This window comes from Egretta garzetta, unplaced genomic scaffold (genome assembly GCF_000687185.1).
Source record: "Egretta garzetta isolate BGI_Z169 unplaced genomic scaffold, ASM68718v1 scaffold51, whole genome shotgun sequence".
In the NCBI taxonomy this organism is placed as follows: domain Eukaryota; kingdom Metazoa; phylum Chordata; class Aves; order Pelecaniformes; family Ardeidae; genus Egretta; species Egretta garzetta.
The window spans coordinates 4,383,039-4,391,961 of NW_009258549.1; the positions used below are offsets into that span (position 1 = coordinate 4,383,039).

An 8,923-nucleotide genomic window follows, 5' to 3' on the forward strand; every position below is an offset into this window, starting at 1 on the left:
CGCTGGGGTGCCGCTTGGGGTTTCCTGGTGCTGGAGCCGGAGCCGGAGTCCAACCCTGAAACTTCAGGCAGCTACGGACTTCTAACAACTGTTGGGGAAATGGATGTCTTAGCTAGTAAATATTTATGGCATATTCTAACTATTCCCTGCTGTTTTCCATTAGGACTGACATCCCAGAGCAATGAGTAAGTCCCAGTGTATGTCCTTCCTGGCGCTGCATCGCTCAGCCGGACCCGCTGCGAGGCCGCTGGCCTATGAATGAGTCCAGGCTTGGGGAAGCTCATTCTCCCCCTGCTTCCTGCTGGCACCGACCGAGGTCCCGGGCACACACCGTGCTTGGGCTGAGCCTTGCCACAGCCACCCCGTCCTGCCCCACTGAGGAGAGGGAGTAACAACCGCCAGCCCTTCACCTCAGGCCCTGGCAGGAGGTTTGAGGGATTGCTGCTGGCCAAGCTGAGGCGAGGCTGGACATTTCTAGCATACAGAAAAGGGGGCGTGGTGTCTGTGTTGGCAGTCAATGGTGAGGAGCTAAAAGAGCAGAGTTTTGCAGGGGGACCACGTGCCGGCCAGCTAGATGGAAGATCTCAGCTGTGTTTCCTTGCAAAAGTGATTTTCTCCAGCCCAGGGCAGGGGAAGCACCTGAGATCTCCCAATCTGGGGCAGTGAAAGCTCAGGGCTGCTCTCACTGGTTGCAGGGCACCGAGCTGCCAGGATGTGTCCACAAGGTTCCCTTCCTTTGGACCGGGCCTCCTGGGATGGAAACAGCCCTTCCCCAGAGCCTGGCTGCTTCTGCTGCCTCTTGCACATTAACTTCTCAGGGAGGGTCTTTTCACAGGGGTGCAATGCCTCCTTGAGCCCACACAGGATGACTTTTCTCTCCTGTAACATACATCACTTAGCTTCAAAGCATCACAAATGGTACCAGGAGAGGTATTTGTGCTAATTGCTCATTAAGCATTTCTGGAAAAAAAAAACCAACAGGCTCATCCTTTCCAGCAGGAGAGAAATGTGCCAGGTCTGGGAGCTGTTGCCCTCTCCACGCCCGGCTCCTTCCTGCCTCCCTTCTCTGGCCTGTTGGAGGGCTGCTGTCTCTCCCATCTCTCCCTTTGTGTTACTCCTTGATTTGCCCTCCTTCCACTTCCTTTGCTTTCTACGCTTAATTTTTCTCTTGGCTAGACTTTGATCTTCGCATTCCTTGTGCTCTGTCCTCTTCCTTGTCCTTTCCCCTCTCCCCCCGGCTGCCTCATCTCTCTCCCCCTTCATTCACCAGTCAGTGGCGGCCATGAGCCAGAGCAGCGCCGGAGCTGTCAATAAAAGAGCCCTCCAACTCCTACAAACCATATTACAGCCCCAAACACCATTTCTACCCGAGACCGTGGGCTCCAAGCCCATCTGCAGCTCAAAGCTCTCCCAGCTAAACCCTCCTCCTACGCAGCTCCGCTACTCTAGACCTCCGCTACTTGTTGCTACAGCTGTAAAAGCAGGGACTGACACAGCAGGGGAGGGATGTTAGCTGATAAAACCACGCGCTTCATTGCACCAGCTCTCCCGTTAATCTACACCAGGCCCATAGAGGCTGATGTTTTTCGCATGCCTTCTCTCTGCTGCCTGAAGCCCATGCACCGCAGGCCCCTGCCCGCCTTGGGACCTTCGCTGCAGCCATGGGACGCACTCAGGGGCTATGTAGAGTCTGCTTTGAGCCTGGCCTGACCCCCGGCTAACAAGCACCAAGCTGTTATCTCGGGTCTGTCCCTTCACTGTGAAGTAGTTTCTTCATCAGCATCTTCATTAGAGGATCTGGAGCGGGGTCAGGACAGAGCGCAACAGTTGCAAAATAAGGCAGGGCATGAAGTATTTCTGTGAGGAACAGTAGAGCTTTGGGATTCTGCTTCCCCTTGAGACCCTTGGAGACCTGATTACGGCCTTTCAGTACCTAAAGGGGGCCTATTGGAGAGATGGGGAAAATCTTTTTAGTAGGGCCAGCTGTGACAGGACAAGGGGTAATGGTTTTAAACTAAAACAGGGTAGGTTTAGACTAGGTATAAGGAAGAAATTCTTTACAATGAGGGTGGTGAAACACTGGAACGGGTTGCCCAGGGAGGTGGTGGAGGCCCCATCCCTGGAAACATTCAAGGCCAAGTTGGACGGGGCTCTGAGCTACCTGATCTAGTTAGCGGTGTCCCTGCTCACTGCAGGGGGGACGGACTAGATGACCTCTAGGGGTCCCTTCCAACCCAAAACTTTCTATGATTCTATGATTGATGGTAGCGTTATCCTGATCTTGAGCGAGGCCTCACTGAGCTACAATCCTCTTTGCAAGCTGAGATGTTGGCCCTGCCTGGTATTAGGCCAGAAAAATTACAGTTGCTGGAAATGGCGTCGACCACTTGGGAGCCCAGGGCCATGCTCTGGGCTCTGAACCAAGGCCGGGGCTGGGTGGTGGGTAGCCCGGAGCTGCTTTCAGGTGGGATGAAAACCTGATACCTTGACGATGATGTCTGGTGAATTAAGTCCTGTGGTATTTTTGTAATAGCAGAGCTGTGAATCGCAGCTTCCCAGCTAAATTGCACTTGAGTAATGCTCTCATGACTTGACTATCTCCCCAACATTTTAATTAGTCATTTCTGTCTTCCCTACCCGCAACATAGTATTAGTACAAAATTATTGTTATTAGTACGAAATGGCTGCCCTGACACCCACTGCCACACGGCTCTTTTCAAGATGGGGCTGTTATTTCAGCGGCAATGGGTGGTGTTGGGGGTGGTTTTGGAGCCATTGGGGGAAAAAGCATCAACATAGTGGACTCAGACCCAAGAGCAGACCTTTTGACCCCTTCTCTTCACAGCCCACCTGGGGGGCTGACACCCAAGGGACCATAATGCTCCCACTGAAGTCAACTCCGATACGGAGCGCAACAAAAGCAGAAGCAGGCCCAGGGGAAGGACAGCATGACAAAATCTTGGGACAGAGAAGATTCAGAGGGTCCCTGTACCCTGACTCCTCTGCATGCACAAGCGAGCAGAGCTGCATCTGCACTCCTGCTTTATGCAGAGCTCTGCAGGAGCAGCTTGTACTCGTAGATAACACGGCGTGGCGATCACAGAAACCTGCCTCCCTTTTGGCTTGAGTAATTAGCCCGTACTCAATGTTTCCATTAGTAAGCGAACTGAATGATGGCATTAGGTAGTTTGACATAATCCTGTTTGCCTACAAAGAATATACAAGCTCCTGCCTCTGTAAGCACAGCGGGAGTCAAACTGCATCAACAGCTTCTTTGGTCATAGCTCTAAGCCTCTTTTTAACCAGTTCTTCAACCTGCTTGGAAAAAAAATCTCTTCGAGCTCTTGCTGCGTGTCAAGCTGCATGTTCTTCGCTGCGCTGCCCGTACGCTTCTACAGCTTCTACTGCCACTCTTCACCCTCTCCTCTCCTCCTTCCCAGCGTCCATCCCTAGGTTTGCTCTGGGGCCAGTAGTTCCCAAGTGCCTCAGGCTACTTGTGGTAGACACAGAGCACAGGAATTGGGTAAGACAAAGCTGTCTTTCATCAGACAATGACATTTATGCCCCTCTATCACCATATTGCATCAACATGCATGGTGTGGCCATGCCCCATTGCCATTTTGCTTCTGATTAAACACCTCTGGGGTTTAATGAGTTTTCCTCCTGCTGTAAACCAGTGGTCATGGGTATGGTCATCCCAGTAATCCCAGGATAATTTTGGACATCCTGGGAGGGGTGGCAGAGCCAAATGCAGCTGCAGCATCCTTCAGGGGCTGAAGGGTGTTTTGGTAACTTCCACAAAGCAAGAATCCACCTAGCAAAACCCATCATCCCAGCTGGTCAGCAGAGACCGGTCTCACCAAGCTGTTCAGAACGAGCTCCCCTCACCTCCAGCCACGCTTCTGCAGTCCTCACATCTGCCACCCGCTCTGTCATTAGCTCTTAGCTCTTGGGCTGTAGCCAAAGACTCTGACAACACCTGAACTACTAATTGGGCCACGGCAGCAGCGCTAACAGAGCTGGGATGCCTCTGCCAGACGAGCCAACTGCTCCAAGACACGCCGGTGTGCAGCCAGCGCTCTCTCTGTGCTTGGAGCCCCCCGCGCTACAACGCAGCAACGAGCCCCCCGCAGCTATCCCCCTGCCGTGAAGATGTTTTTGCAAGCACTGTTTTGCTGCGTGGAGGGCAGCTGTTGCCAGCCAGGGGGGCACCCCAGGGAAGCGGAGAAGACCAGGGGGAGCTGTGGAGGGGGGACGAAAAAGGGAATCGGCTGATCTCAGGTGAATGGCACAGGGGGAGATGGGTCCAGCAGGAGGCAAAGGTGCTTTGGGGAGAGATACGGCTGCTCACTGCTGGCAGAACTCTCACTTGCACCCTGCTGCTGGCTGCTGTTTGCTCCCAGGATCAGACCACAGCGTTTAGGGAAAATAATCCATTGGTACAAGGAAGATAGAGGAGAAGGCCGGGGCTCTAGAGAAGGATGCTTCCCAAGTTCCCGAGGTGGATGAGTTCCCACCGGGGGAATACCAGCACCCATGGTGGGATCAGCTGGTCTCATATAGCTGGGAAACGCTTCTGCACTCTTGGGGTCTTCCTACAGCCTCTGCAGCAGCTGCATGTAATGGCAAACATTATAGAGATGCAGTTGCATCCATTCACCTTCCTTTCCAGTCTGCTTGGTGAAGAGCATCCACAAGGGAGAGCAGACAGGCTCAGCTGCAGGCCAGTGTGAGCGTTCAACTCCCTGAGGTGCAACCTGCTTTGCTTGGCAAGGGGTGTAGAGGCCAGCATTCACCCATCACAAGCAAATGCTTTGGCAGGACAGGCTCCAAGGCTCCAGGCGGGAGTGAAGCTGGCTGCACCCCAGGGCAGGAGGCTTTTGAGTGGCTGAGAGGAGGAGAGCCACAGCCCTGCATCTTGCTTTGCCGGTGGCAGAGGCTGGAAAGCCAGCCACTGCCACCACAAGATGAGTAAGATCCTGCCAAGTGGCAATTACCTCCAGGAGGAAACGTGGCTCCCTCCAGGAGCAGCTGTTACTAATTCCCCCCTGCCCAATATCTTCAGGTGAAGAGGGTGGCCAACAACAGCCTCACCAGGCACAGGAGGAGAGGGCAAGCTGGTGATGGAGACCCTTTTCTGTCTGCAGACCTTGCAGGGAGAGGGGGCAAAATTAAAGACAGTGAAGTAGATGGGGGGTCCCCTTGCTAACCGTGCCTTCCTCAAAAGAGTTGTACCACAGAAAAATACCTGGGGAGGGCTTTTTTTGTTTTTTGATGAGATCATAGCCAGCTCCCTGTACCTAATTCTGTTGTGGTCACACTGGATAACATCAGTGCAGTTTTTCAACCAGACAGACACAGCAACACCCCCCCTGCTTCCCCTTTTACCTCCCAGGCTGTGAAAGCCAAAAGGCACCTTCAATCTTTCACGGGAAGCTTTGCCGCAACACAGGCGCCATGGGCTTCTCCAGTGGGGTGCCATGGTCTTGCTCTTGTGGCTTCCTCTTGGAAGCTCCTCAAGAGCTCCCACCAGCTCTTGCAGCCCTACATGGGGAGAGCAGCTCTGGAGAAGACACTTGCACAACTTTGCAGGACACTCCAGGTATGTTAAAAGGAAGATGTCCAGCCCCAACTGGTTCTGGACTATGAAGCTCTACTGGCCAGGCAAGGGAAGGGTCAGCACGCAGTTACTGACACAGACCTCCACTTCCTCGTAACGCTTTGCAGGTTAGTGTTGTGGTCCTCAGAGGAGTCCTCGTTCAACCAGTTCATCCTACTTTACGGGGAAGCTCAGTGACAGGGGGCAGGGATCAGGCAGATCCTGTGGAAGACCTGCAGGTCCCAGCAGCAGCTCTTGGCCGTTACTCCGTGCGCTCAGAGGAGTCAGCCCTTCTGTCTCAGGTACCCCACAATATAAAACACCGTGGCCAAGGCTGGAAGGGCTCAGGTCCTTTTGTAGCATTTTAAGGCACACATTGGGAAGCCTGGAGTTTTTCTTAAAAATATAAAGTAGGAAAATCTCAGCTGTGACGTTGCCGCTGTGCTGAATATCTATATGACAAAGAGATGTGGGCAGTGGCTTTCTCCTGTGATAAATACTGGTCTAATACGACTTTGATGGAGTACAAGCTGGTTAGATGCTGTATTATTCTCTGCTTGCTATGGAGCTATTGGAGTCCCCACCATCACTTCTGTAACCGTCGTCTTTGGGAAGGTTTCTACTTATGTGCACTGGTTGGTCAAAAAATTCCCAGAACAAGCATCGCCATGGAGAAAAATAGTATTTTTTGAAGAGCACTGTGCCTTTGGAGAAGAGAGTAACTCCAAGATTAAAAATAAGTCTTAGTGGAATAAAATAATCTTTCTTAGCTGGCTTTGTATTGACCAGTTAGTCTCAATGGCCAAGTTTCTGGTTTGAAGGACCAAGTGAGGTCTCTCTTGCGTGGTTTTATACACTTGATCTGTGCTGTGATTGATAATCTGGAATACAGGACAGTTTCTTTGCTTATGTTTCCAAAAATCAGCAATTTGTCATTTCCCATGCTGATGACATCACCTGGGCTGTAGGTTAGAGCATTCAATGCCGTGTCCAACAGCAGCTGCTCACGCAGCAGGGCTGCTCTCCTTGGCAGTGCTGGGCACCTTCATCTCTGCCTCGGAGCATCCCAGCCCACCCATGCCCTTTCTGGGTTTAGCTTGTTGGATCCTATTTTCATCTGGGTTTGTCAAGTCCTTGGCCTTCCTCGGTGGATGGCTGGCAATGGCGTGGCTGGAAGAGATAAGCTGTCCTCCCCCCGGTGTGTCTCCATCCCATCCCATCCCTCTGCATCATCTCCTTTTGTGCTCAGGGCAGCTCCAGGTGCTGGTGGGGTCAGCGTGAGGCGGCAGGAGAGACCGATGGATGCTGGCCCCAGCACTCGTGCTCCCCGCAAGTGCGGTGAAGCCATGGCCCCTCCCTGAGCCTCGGCGTCTCCATGTCTGTGCTGGAGGCAGTGACAGCCCCGTGACTCACGGGTGCCCTGTGAGAGCTGGCCGTGTCCCCAGAGGAGAACCACTGTGTCGGGACCAGCCCGGAGGGAGAGTCAGAGGATGATCGTGCGTGAGCATGACAAGCAGGGAGCCAGGCAGGGATGGGGAGGTTACGCTGGGCTGTGCCACCGGGAAGGAGGCCTACGCAGCTGCCGCCCATGTTGGGTCACTAGGAACACTCATCTTCACCGGGTGGTGAAGGGACGAGGGGAGCGCCAGCCTCCCTCACCTCCGTGCGACGTTTGCACCTGTGTGTAAACACCTTGGATGTCCCCAGGGTGCTGTCCTCCTTCCCTCTGCTCCTCACTCCTTCCCCGGCTCGTGTTCATGGTTGTTCAGACATCTCTGCTGCTCCTTTCCCCCATGTTCTCTGCAGTGCTGCCGGTCTGTCCCCCCCGAGGATGCAAACCCCAGCGCTCCCCTGGCAGATGAGGTCTCTTCAGTTCCCACCCACCCCCTTTTTTCCTGCCTGCCCATGGCCCCCCACTTGCCTTGTGCATTGTGTGAGTGCCGCCGCTTCGGCAGGCTCCACGGGGGACACCGGTGCCTCCTCTCAGGCGCCGCACAGCAAGGCTGGGCAGAGGCAGGGACAGGGGGTGACCTTGGTAGATTTTGGAAAGGCGCCCAGGGCCTGCCGTGACGTCTCTCAGGCCTCTGCGGGAGCCCGGAGCAGCACGTGCTGACGCCAAACCTGACCGCAGGAAGATCAGGGAATGCAAAAGCTCCTGTTGCTGAGGGAAGCTGGAATTGACGTGAATTCACCGAGCTCTGAGGGCAAAGTGAGGCCCATGGAAGACGCGCGTCCTGCTGCAGCAACATCGCCCGTTGCCTTCCCCACATACCACCTTACGTGGATTATTTTGGGTTTGGGGTTTTTTGGTGGTTTGTTTTTTTTTTTTTCCTGATGAAAGCCCCAGCTGTACCTTCTGCAAGCAGTCTCTGGCTGAGTCACTTGAAGGAAAACTTTGTCCTTGGTGGAAACACCCTGCCAACTGGGAGGGACGTGCTCCCGCCTGGGGATCTGCTTCCTTCAGCAGTCAGGCTGCGCCGGCAGGGCGGCAGGCTGCACGAGGCCAACAAAAATAAGCAAAAAAAAAAAAATCTCCCTCAACTAGGTCTCAACAACTGTGGAATAACACGGGGACCACACTTGCCACACACCAAAGCCGAGGGGCTTTTGGTGAAGAGGGAGTGAGTTCCCCCACATCTCCACCTGCACCGTTCCCTGCCCCTCCTCAAGGCAGAGCAGCAGAATTTGACCCTGAACCTCCTTCGCAGAGATCTCCTTTTCCTACCCCCCCCCCGCCGTGCCTATAAGAGCTTCTTGGGGAAAAAAAAAAAATCACGTGTCCCTCCCCGGCGCACGTGCTTACTGTGCTGGAGTCACTTTTGCCGCTGGCAATGGCCACACACAAATTGGCCGTCACGCAAATCGGCCCTTCACTGACCGGTACGACTCAAAAACACCCGTCCCCCCTGGCTGGGGCTTGGCCTTCACCGAGGCGTCTTGGAGCCAGGGGGTGAAAGCTTCACTCTTCAGCAGCTTTATGAAAAGCAGACCAGGTTTCTGGAGGTGACAACGCAGGCAGTGGCGGGGGGGGACGGACAGTGGAGGAGCAGCTCTGCAAGGGCTGGGGCGAGCGCGTTCCCGGCCATGTTTGAATTGGAGCCCGGCCACAGAAACCGAAGGAACAAGCACAAGGTTTGGAAGGCGGCTAACCTTGGCCACAGCCTGCCTTGGGGCTGGTGCCTGCCTTCTGGCAGTGGACACACACGGGGTGGGAAGACCTGGCCGTCCCTCCACGACCGTGGCATTGGCCTCACACCCATCGGGGCTGCGGCCACGTGAGTGGGGAGCAGGTGGCGTTGGCAGGAGCGCTCCTCGGGGACGCCA

General features: G+C 54.4%; 1 protein-coding gene across 1 annotated transcript in view; it reads left to right on the forward strand.

Annotated features, from left to right (window-relative positions):
• Nucleotides 1-1,906, forward strand: part of TEF (TEF transcription factor, PAR bZIP family member) — a 33,645-nt gene extending 31,739 nt beyond the window's left edge. Inside the window, exon 7 of the transcript XR_004843187.1 lies at nt 164-1,906. The gene's annotated coding sequence lies outside the window, so the exon portion shown is untranslated. The remainder of the gene's footprint in view (nt 1-163) is intronic.
• The last annotated feature ends 7,017 nt before the right edge of the window (nt 1,907-8,923 follow it).